Source organism: Macaca nemestrina, chromosome 13, assembly GCF_043159975.1.
Source record: "Macaca nemestrina isolate mMacNem1 chromosome 13, mMacNem.hap1, whole genome shotgun sequence".
NCBI classification, from domain to species: domain Eukaryota; kingdom Metazoa; phylum Chordata; class Mammalia; order Primates; family Cercopithecidae; genus Macaca; species Macaca nemestrina.
Genome location: NC_092137.1, coordinates 31,329,477 through 31,341,576, shown reverse-complemented (window position 1 = coordinate 31,341,576; position 12,100 = coordinate 31,329,477).

Below are 12,100 nucleotides of genomic sequence, written 5' to 3'. Positions count from 1 at the left end.
CCTATTTAACATGGAGTTGCTCTGGTTCACACGCCTCTGACACAAGCACTGAAAGTCTCATGACCCAGGAAACCCCCAATATAAGCAAACTAGGACAGCTGGTCACCTTAAAGGTCTTTTCCTCCACCACTCCTTCTTAACCTGTGAACATTCCCATGTCACCTCTTTGTTAACCAATTCTGCTTCCCTTGAGCTCCTCGTCATTCTTTTTCATCTATGGACTCCTAAACTTCTTCCAAATACAGTCCATGCTCTCACTATGTCCTTCACTTTCTAGAGGACTCCTGAACCTTCTCCTATCAAACTTCTCTTGCCCTCAATCTTGATAATGGTTCCATTGCATTTAGCACCACTGGGTTCTGGGACCACATTTTCTCCTTCCATCTCTAAAGCTGCTATTTCTCTGTCTCAGATCTAGGGAGTAAACCTGCCTGTGCTATCTCTGTCCATTTGGGATACCCCTCAAGGTCCAGGTCTTGGGCCTGTGCTTTCACTGATTTTTTCCCGTAGCAAAAGCCTATAAGAGTCAGGTGGCAATGCATCCTGTTAGGCAGCTGGAATAGAGATGGAGTGAACCAGATAGCATGTGCTCCAACTAAAGAGGTTTTACGTTAACAGGTTTTTAAAAGAGTTGGCCACCCTTGGTTTGAGTGCACAACTTTTGAGGTATAGCTGGAATCAGAAGTAAATTTTCAGGAGGACACATGATCTAACCTGGGAAAGGAGTATTTCCACTGAAGGGCACAGTGGTAAATCTGGCTATACCTTACACAAGAATTCACTATTCAACTCTTGGAAATATCCAATTTTTGACTTGGGAGAAGTCTTCTTGGCCTTACGCTGGGTTGAGAAGGGTCTTCTCCTCACCTGATTTTGTGTGACCTTTATCCCCCAGCAGGTGATCAACAAGTTCCTAACCACACAGGTCATCACAGAGCAGTTATGACCTTGATGGGAACAGATAAGAACCAACTAGTAAAGTCCTGGCAACATCATTAATGTGGGGGAAAAAAAAATCTTCTAGCTGATGAAAATCTTTTCACTCATCACAGATTCATTCATCTTTCCACTGCAATTAAGGGGCAGAGTGTGGCATGATAGTGAGCCCATGATGACAAGCAACTAATGAACAGATAGATCATACATAATTTCAGACACAAACAAGGTCAACAGCTTGAATATTTAAGCTGTTTTTAGTATTCAGTGTCACATGTCTAGAAAGGACTGTGAAGAATAATTTGTTTATTCTTCTGGTCTCTGGTGGAGTTGCATGTAAAAAATCTCATATTTTATATATTCCAAATTTTTATTATTTCCCTAAAGATTTTGTGCCCTTGGCCCCTTTTTTTAAAACAAATTTCTCGGGTGGATCACCTGAGGTCAGGAGTTCGAGACCAGCCTGACCAATATGGAGAAGCCCCATCTCTACTAAAAATAGAAAATTAGCTAGGCCTGGGGGTGCATGCCTGTAATTCCAGCTATTTGGGAGGCCAAGGCAGGAGAATCACTTGAACCCGGGAGGCAGAGGTTGCAGTGAGCCAAGATTGCACCACTGCACTCCAGCCTGGGCAACAAGAGTGAAACTCCATCTCAAAAAAACAAAAACAAAGACAAAAACAAAAAAAAAAACAATTTCTTCCTTCCCTTCTTTAGCATTTTTTTGAGGCATGTTTTATAGGCTTTAGAGTTGAATACAAAGTCAGTAAAACATACATCCCTATCCTTAAAAAGTCTTCATTAGAGATGAAAGAACAAGATATACACAAGAGCAACGACTCTCGAAAAGACTTCTTATTGCTAATCCTAGATCTGCCATTTACTGGATGGCAACTTTGGGCAAGTAACTTCATCTCTTGCACCTCATCTCAACTTTACCCTTTAAGTTTCTTTTCTGTAAAATGGGAGTTATAATAATAGTGCTGACTTTAGAGGGTTGTTCCGATGTCCAAATGAAGTGCATGTGAAGGACTTCACCTGCTATATATTAAGTACTTAACACATGATAGCAATCATTAGTAACTTTAATACTCATGCAAATTCTGGTGATAATACCTTTATTTTATAGGCTAAAAAATACCTGATATTTAATAAACCAAGGCTACTACATGGTAGATTTGGGCTTCCAAATTAGGCCTACTGACTTTATAAAATAAGCATTTTCTTCTGGATGATTGTACCTCCGGACACGAGGTTTCTCACTGGTGATGGTGTTTTCTCCATTGTCAAGCACACTCTATGGCTGGTGCTTCATACCTGGTGCCCCAACACTTTGCCTCTCTTCGTGCCCACTGACTGAGTCACTTCAAATTTCCACCACCATGGGCTCTTGATCTTGTGACTGCTTGGCCTGGTTTTTATAACCACATTGTTAGCACTGACGGATGTTAAGGTTCTCCACGGGTCTGGCTGATCTGAGCAATCCCATATTCATTCATTCATTTATTCATCCATCCAACAAATATTTATGTTAACTCATTGTTAACTCGGAGGGCCTCACGCTGTTGCCCAGGCTAGAGTGCAGTGGCATGACTACAGCACACTGTAACCTCAGACTTCTGGGCTCAAACAATCTCTCATCTCACCCTCCCATGTGGCTGGAACTGGGCTCAAACAATTCTCTCACCTCACCCTCCTGGGTAGCTGGAACGTGTTGAAAGAAACCTCTGAAATTGATGGTGTAATGTTGTCCCAGTAATACCAAGAGTTCAGGAAAGCAAAATAGAAGGTTTCAGTATTCAAAGAGGTACATTTCACCATGCTCTGGAGTAAGCGATGGTAACAGAAGTTGAGGTTTTGTGAGGTCTCTGGGTGTCCATTAAGCATAGGGGAGCCCCATATGAACTGTTGACATCAGGCACACTCTTGCCTTTCAAGGGTTGTCTTTGTTGCCATTTGCATGACTCAGCTTCAGCAAGCAGAGGGGACAGAAACTTGGGAACTTGACATGTTGGGAAGGTTGGAGGACTCTCCCGTGGTTGCAAGGCCAAATCTCAGACTCATCAGCTCTGGCGTGTGACCAGCACAGCCAGGCAAGGCTGGAGGCTTCTTAAGTTACTGCCGTTAGGACTCCACTTGCTGGGCCTGTGCTGACACATCCAGTGCCAAACACCAGCAGATGGCTTATGATTAGTCTAGGCAGTTGGGAGGAAACGACAGGAATAGGAAACATAAGGTTGCCCTCTGTTAGCTTACAGCCTTGTTGGCAGACGAAAGAAAGACACTTGAACCTTTAATAAGCGCTCAGTTGCATGTTATTTGGTGTTGCATTGGTGGGTACTATCAAGTTCAGGAAAGGGAGAGGTCACTGTGGACTTGTGACAGGGCTGAAAAGAGGGGAATGTGCTACCAATCAGAGTGGGCTCGTGTCCTGCCTACCTTCTGCTGGAGGTTGTTGGCAGGCAGCATCAGGAGGAAAGGGGATAGTGCCATGCCTTCACCCAAGCACTGCAAAGGGGTGAAAGGGAGGAAGGCAATCGTAATGTATTGAGCAGCTCGTCTATGCTAGGTCCATTACACACATTGTTTCACTTTATTCTCATGTGAACCCTGTGACAGTGGGTTTAACTGCCTGTATTTTACAGATGTAGTTCAACGAATGGTTCAATAACCTGCCCAGGTGATATGCTGCAGAGGCACTGGTAATGGGCTTGGTGGCCTTGAGAGAGGACTGCTTAGTAATATGCAAACATTGTCCAGAATCTTTGAATTGCTCCTATAGAGGCACTTTTCAATGTGTTCTTTCCAAAGCTGGAATTGCTTACTAGAAACAGGATAGGAAGGTTGTGGTAAGGTGTGATTTGCAAAGTCGTTCTCAGATGCTCTTTAAAACTGTTGCACTGCTAAAGAAATGGGACAAAAACAGTTAACACATAAGCAAGCACACACACAAAGGCACATAGCTTCTCTCTCTCTCTCTCTCTCTCTGTCTCTCTCACGCACACACACACACATGCTTGTGGATGCTGAAGCCCTGTAGACACTACAGTGTTCCCAATACTTTGGCCAAAAAAAAAAAAAAAAAAAAAAAAAAAAAGCTGGATTAGGGCCAGAAACTACAATCACTGAAATAACTGTGTATGAAACCATTGCAGGCAGCGGGAAGAGTCAGAGGAAGGACACTGGAGAGATTATTTTGCTTTTTATCCTTGCTTAATTAATGCTCACACTGATGGGAGGGTGCACTGAAACTAATCATCTTTCCCTCATCACAAATATGCCCTTTTTATCTTAAAAAAAAGTGACTGTGGTTTGGGCCACATAGATGATACATTTGGCTTTCAAGGGAAATTTTATTTTTGCATTGGAAGAAAATTAAGGTGTTCATTAAAAAAGCAAAAACAACAGCAACAAAAAACTTATCTAAAGAGTTGCATTTCCTGAACTTCGAAGAAAAAAAAATCTTTCCCTTCTCGTGACTTATCTCCCTTTCTTTCCACAATAAGTCATCCTGGGTTATTTTTTTTCCATTTATGGATTGAATGAGACCAACAACAAAGGGAAATGATAATCTCAAAACTTACCCATGATGGAAGGTAGTTCTCAACAAGAGAACTGACATGGGGTGCGAGAAGGGGCTCACAGGACAAGGAAACCAAGTGCTCCCCAGATGAGCAGATAATTAATCAAATAATCATGCCCCAAATCCCAGCTCAAAAAACAAAACTCTCACCATAATATCCAGCAGTCATTGATTTTGTTATTTTTAAATTTTATTTTGATGGGAAAGAAGGAGCCAGAGTACCCAACTCCAGTGACCCAGAGCTCACACCAGACTGTATTTCCTTTACTGCTACATATAGATATTGAAGTCTGCCTGTACAGACAGAGAAGACCATGATATCTTTCTTTTTTAAATTAATAAACATAATTTTAAAAAGTTTTTTTTGGAGACTGAGTCTTGCTGTTGTTGGCCTAGGCTGGAGTGCAATGGCATGATTTCAGCTCACTGCAACCTATGCCTGCTGGGTTCCAGCAATTCTCCTGCCCCAGCCTCCCGAGTAGCTGAGATTACAGCATGTCACCATGCCTGGCTAATTTTTTGCATTTTTAGTGGAGATGGGGTTTCACCGTGTTGGCCAGGCTGGTCTGGAATTCCTGACCTCATGTGATCCACTTGCCTCGGCCTCCCAAAGCGCTGGGATTACAGGCGTGAACCACCGTGCCTGGCCAAGAAACATTAATTTTTAAAGCAATTTTAGGTTCACAGCAAAGTTGAACAGAAAGTACAGGGAGTTCCCATATATCCCTTGTACCCTGCCCCACACAACTTTCCTCATTATCAACATCCCGCTCCAGAAAGTACATTTGTTACAATAGAATCTACACTGACACATCATTGTCACCCGAAGCCATAGTTTACACTGGGGTTCACTCTTAGTGTTGTACATTCTATGGGTTTTGACAAATAATGATGACTCTAACTGCTTTTCAGGTGCAATTCTTTGTGCACGTTTCAAAGGCATAGTATTAGAATGACTAGACAGTCACTGCTGGAAGATACTGCATCCAGAAGTAATTGGTCCAAACATGTGAGTGGCCAGGGACAGTCACAAGGAGACCGAACTTCATCAGTGAGTGTCTGAGATTTGGGGGGACATGTTCAGCCCCCAGATCTTGAGGTCTTGTAGCCTAGGCCATACACAATCAGGAACAGACTTCCAAAGGCATATTCTATGAGGGGTGTTGCTTACAAACTCCGACCACTAGGATCCTCACCACGAAGACCAATTGGAATTCACTATGGCCAGGTTGTTATTCGTTTAAAAGTATCTTCAGATAATTCTTTTTCCCAAGACCTTTCAAAGATGGTAAAGATGATTGAGAATATGGAATAAGATCTTCGTGGTTTACTAAACTATTAACAATTTACAGCATGTATTTATTATGTAACAAACTAGATATAAGACACAATATAGGCTTGATATTAAATTTGACTCCTCTTCGCTGAGGAACTGGTGAAACCGTAATCTTAAGGTGAATGCGCCTCAGTTCCCGGGGTCTGTGCCAGGAAAGACACTGACAACTGGTCATGGAAACCGCACTGCTCTCTGACTCCTATCACCAGCAGTGTTCCAGGCCTGCTGCCAATCCATGGTCGCTTTGATTTTGAAACCAGCTGTGGGTATCCTGACCCCCTCAGGTCTGTTGTTGTCATCGTTCTTTGTCATCCACTGATCTTTTGTGTCCTACAAGTCTCTAATTGAAAATATCTCATCCTTATCATTGGGGCTTTTAGATTGAATGTTAGAAAGTCTCAGTTTTTATATGCAGTTGTTCTGGGCTGCTGCTTAAGGGCAGTATTTTCATCAATTTCATTTCTAAGGAAGTCCCTCCCTTGAATGCTCACTTTATGTAAAGCTGGGGCTGGAGCTGCACTCCAGGAAAGGATGCTTCTGTCTCTCTGAGCTGTGGCATGTCCTATAACAGGAGAGATTTGCTTTTCTAAGAAAATAAGAAACTACAGATGGAACAGTCTGAGCAATGGTATCATTCTGCACAGAATGAGCCTTGTGGTCCTTCTCATCATTCTGTAAGAATGACCCTCTGGCTGGGGCTGTCCAAGGGGTAACTTTGGGGCCACGTTCACAGGAGAAGTCCTGCACATTCCATGGCTCCATCTTCTCCCAGTGATTCAAAGTGGCCTGCCAAGGATCTGGTGCCATGTGGTACGTATTTTCTAGCAAGGCCACTGCACCTTTTCACATGGCCAGCTAAGTAATCCCCAGCAGGCCATCCTCTGATTGGATTCGTCATTGAGCAATTGATTGTTCATTAATGCCCACAAGTATTTATTGAGCATAGACACTGTTGTAGGTCATGTTCCCTGGGAAGCAGACTCTGAGATGGAGTTCATCATGCAAAACGTTTACTAGAGAGTGCCTTTGGTTTTATACTTGGAAAGGGGAAGGAAGAGAAGCAAGATTGGGCAGAGGGAGCAGCTGGGCTCTACTGCAGTCACAAAGGCTCAGCTGATCCCATAAGGAGTTCTGAAGCTGGGATGCCCCTTCAGAATGGTTCCAGGTTGGGACAAGGGGACCAGACCTTCATATGCCCTCATTGACCAGTCATTGGGTACAGCTGCCCCTGGGAAGGGGGTGTGACATAAGCAGTGGGGAGGCAGATCTTTGCAGGTGAGGGACATTTCTGGAGACAGCTTGAAGTGGAGCAGCTGGATAAATAAGTCCTTTACTCCTGATAGGGGACCTGGGGAAGTAGTAAGGTATGTACTGCTCTGTGCAAAGCATATTTTGTGCCCATAACAGCTAATTATCTAGATAGGTGGAATTAAACAAGTGTGCAAGTGACAGTGCTATAAGGTGGCATCAGGCAGGTGGCATTTCCAAAGCTCTAGGGGTTTGCAGATGGCAGGGATGGTGGGAGTGGGGTGTCACATTTGCTTGAAGGAGATATTTGCACTGGGTTTTGGAGAATCCTAGCTTGAGGATTTTTGTCATTTTCTAGTCATTAGCCTGATTGAAACCCTTGGTGCATAAAGAGAACTTCTTTTACACAGACCACTAAACCAGGATTCCAAAGTAGACATTAAGTAAATCCCCGGGCTGAGGAGTAACATCTGGTCAAGAGCTGTATAGCTCAGCGTTAGTTTTCTTGTTTTCTCTTCATCTCAAGAAATTCCAGGAAATGTCGCTGAAGAGTTCAAGGCTATCATTATCTCGGGCCTCAGTTCCTGTGGCTCTTGGACGCACCAGGGTATCGAGAGGATAAGCTGCAGCTGCTTGAGGCTGGAATGGTTACCCCGCGCAGGGCAAAAAACACCAGCTGAGTTCCTTTCAGTGAGTTATATCTTTTCATTCCATTGCATATTCCTGAAGGCTAGGCTTTTCTGGAATGAGGGGAATTACCTTGTATGGCCAAGAAAGCTGTGGAGACATTTAGGAAGCAGAGATGATCCAGAGGGGAATTCCGCATATAAGCAGGTGCCCACATGGTGTCAGGTCCGTACACCTGCCTGACACTCCTCTCTTGCTGCTTTCCTTGCCAGACTAACAGGAACTCCTCTCACTGGGCTTAGGAGGTTCCTGTTAGACTCATATCTGTGACCAGAGTCAGGGCTGCAGCATCTGACCCCATGGTTACACACACAGCCTCTTGATTCCTCAGATTAGCCAGCTGTTCCATAGCAAAACTCAGCCCTGTAGGATGGAGCAGACATGGATGATGGGAATGGAGAGAGTGTGTGTGAGAGAGGGAGAGACAGAGACAGAGACAGAAAGAGAGAGAGAGACTGTGTGTGTGTGTGCCTGCGCACACGCGCGCACGTGCACGTATGCATGCATTAGTGGCCTAAAGAGGACAGAATGCCCAGTCGGGGGGAGGGGTGATCCTCTGGCATCCTGAGCTGGGCCTGGATGGGCAGGAGAACAGGAGGGGGTGGCCTGTGAGAAAGGAAACCTGGACTGAAGTCAGATTTCACCAATGTTATCACGATGCCACTAAGCTTGAGATTCTTTCAAAGGTGAACCAAATCCTAGTTCTGGCCTGTGATGGGACTGAGATGCAGTGATGGGTCCCCTCCTTTCCATAGTGATCTTGCATTTGCCACTGCCTTAGCTCCTTTTCTTCAAGGAGGTTTAAGAAATGCTATAAAAAAGCACTGGCTGTCAGAAAAGGAACTACAACATAGTGTGATCCTGACACTTTGCAAATGAAGAGAAACATTTGCATTTAGAGTCATGCGTTCAACACACTGGAGGATCTGCTATCAGCCTTGGAGTTCTCAGGTGGTCTGCACTGTAACCAGACCGTCATGCCAGGTTATACCTAAACCCACCCCGGTGAGTGCCCCTTGAGTGTCCGTGGCCCCTGTCAGCACCAGATCATGATGGCTGGGAAGCCAGGCAGGGACTTTGGGATATGCATTTACCTAGGTGGCAGTGGCCACAATAGGCTAGGGCTGCAGGTTCCCCACAGGTCATCTCCAGGCCCCTGGGCACCTTTCAAGTATTCAACACTGTAAACACTGCTGCACCCAGATCCTTGGCAGGATCCCCCAACTCCACATCTCTTCTAGTCTCTTTTTCCTCTGTGCTTTTACAGGGCTTGATTCTTTCCTTCCTTCCCATGTATAGGATCCTCACCTCTTCCCTGAAGCATGCCTCTTCTAGCACATGGCAGCAAAACTCTCTCATGTACAGTGTTTACATTGTTGGTGAACTTTCCCATCTCCTATTTGCCTCGTATCTCCAAATGTCTGAAGTGACCCCACTTGGGGAGAGAATAAACAGAGGCACAGAGAGGCCCCATGGCTTGTTCTGATGGAGGAACTCAGTCACCAGATGCCCGTGCCCCTGCTGCACCGGTCTCTCTGTGTGGAGTTTGTCTGTGCTGACCTGCCTTCAGGCCATGGCTGCCACCACTGCACTTCAGTGACGCGCCCTGGGGTGGGGAAAGGTACCCTACACTTCATGAAATTCTAAGGTAAGGACAGAACTGCTGCTTCTGACATGTCCTTATTCTATAGCCTCAACTGTCTTACATGCACATATTCATCCCAATTAATCCTTAGGAAGGGATTCTTGCTTTGAAAATCCTGGCCGGGCGCGGTGGCTCAAGCCTGTAATCCCAGCACTTTGGGAGGCCAAGATGGGCGGATCACGAGGTCAGGAGATCGAGACCACCCTGGCTAACACGGTGAAACCCCATCTCTACGAGGTCAGGAGATCGAGACCATCCTGGCTAACACGGTGAAACCCCGTCTCTACTAAAAAATACAAAAAACTGGCCGGGCGAGGTGGCGGGCGCCTGTAGTCTCAGCTACTCGGGAGGCTGAGGCAGGAGAATGGCGTAAACCTGGGAGACGGAGTTTGCAGTGAGCTGAGATCCGGCCACTGCACTCCAGCCCGGGCGACAGAGCAAGACTCTGCCTCAAAAAAAAAAAAAAGAAAATTCCCCTGCTGCATTCTTTCTGAGAAACCCTGCCACATCCTCTCCTGTCTTCAATTATCTTGCAAAAACCACCTCTGTGTAGCATCCCAACCTGACCAAACACACATAGAGATACACACACACACACACACACACACACACACACACACACACACACACCACCCTCCATGAAGCCTCTCCCGCTGCAGCCGAGGTCCCCTGTCTGCAATCTGTACATAGCAGCAGTGCTCAGGCACCATAGGTAGGTGAGCACAGAGTGGTGGATGGTTGCTTATGGTGCTGTCTGCCAGTGTTGCCATTGTTTCTCCGACCTCACAAGACTTCCAGTTTCTTAAGCAAGTATAAGAAGCTGTGGAGCCAGGGAGCTGCTGTTACAGCTGTATCGCTGCTGGGTCCACCTCTGGCATGATCTGCTACAGCACATTCTCCCACAAGTGTATCTGGTTGGCAGTACCTAAAATCACATCCTGAACCTGGCTGCAAGGGAGTCTGGGAATTGTAGTTTTCCTCTTTCCAACCTGGATACCTCCCTGTGTAACCCTAGGCAGACAAATACCCAGTCAATCCCCAGTACCTGCATTCCTGCAGAGAGAAGGCAAGTCCTATTAGCATTTGACAGTGTAAGTGGAAAGTACTCTAACGTAAAAAGTCACATTGAAGGGTGGGGCTAGGATATGGCAGAATAAAACTCAGACACTGAAGGGCTTTATGTGAATCATCCACCCCTTCAGCTTCCAGTGACCTCAGTTTTTTTTTTTTTTTTTTTTTTTTTTTTTTTTTTTTTTTTTTTTTTTTAGATGGAGTTTTGCTCTGTCTCCCAGGCTGGAGTGCAGTGGTGCAATCTTGGCTCACTGCAACCTCCACCTTCCAGGTTCAAGCGATTCTTCTGCCTCAAACTCCCGAGGAGCTGGGACTACAGGCATGCACCACCATGCCTGGCTAATTTTTGTATTTTTAGTAAAGACGGGGTTTCACCATATTGGCCAGACCGGTCTTGAGTTCCTGACCTCGTGGTCCGCCCACCTCGGCCTCTGAAAGTGCTGGGATTACAGGAGTGAGCCACCGCACCTGGCCACCCTCAGTTCTTAAGAAGGCAGGAACTTGATTTCCAAAGAACTTTCTTTCCTTTTCACTTGCTCCATGGGCTAAACTATTGAAAGACTTACCAGGTCTGCTGGTATAGACTATGTTAGGTAACAGCTCCATGACTATCAATGGTTTAACAGTGAAATGATGGAGTTTATGTCTTATTCAAGGCATCTGTCCAGTGTAGGTTGGGAAGGGGTTTTAGCATGACCCAGGACTTAGGCTCCATTTTCACACTCACTCCCACACACATTCCTGGAGAGGCAGGAAAAGTAGAATGTGGCAAATTGCACATTTGTCTCTGCAAGGAAGAGACATGTTGCTCACACACCTACTTCATGAGCTAAAGCAAGTCACACAGCTCACTTACTTCAAAGGGAGAAAAGCACAGTCCTCCCATGAGCCAGAGGACAGGAGAACCGACCTGTGGTAAACAGCACTAATTAGGAGTCTGTGCCCGTGACGTGCCCCCAGTGTCCTCATCACTCGGCCGGGATAACTGACGTTCTTCCATCACCATTTTTCTTTCCCTCCAGGAACTTAACATTTCAACTTTAAAGATACTGATATAATTTTCACTTGAAAATGGCTTATGAAAAAACAGCATAGTCCCCAGAGGCAAAATTCTAATTGTGCTTTTCCACAAATACTTCAGTGGTTCTCAGTCTGTCATGATTTAGTGGGCTGAGAATGTTCTGTGTTTTATGTAAAAATTCTGCCTGTCTTCCTTAGATTAGGAAGGAAGAAAACAGGCCCAAGAGGTTGGCCCCAGATGGTTTCTCAGTTCCAGTGTCCACCCTGCCACATGCTTTCTCTGACCACCTTCTCCCCAGTTTGAAGCCATTTTTGACTTTCTTGAGCACCCCTTTCATGTTCCCTCACCATATTATCAATGTTTGCATAAATGCCTCATCCCCCCTACTAGGCTCTGAGCTCTTTGATCCATATAGAATAGTCTCTACTCTCAGGTGGACTTGATTGTTTTTGAATGACTCAAGCAATGAATCTCTATATTCTCCCTCAGGATGTTTTCTGTAAGAGGTGCTCAGCATCTTTTGAGTGAAAAAAAGATGGACGGATGAATGGATGGACAAATTAAATAAAGGAT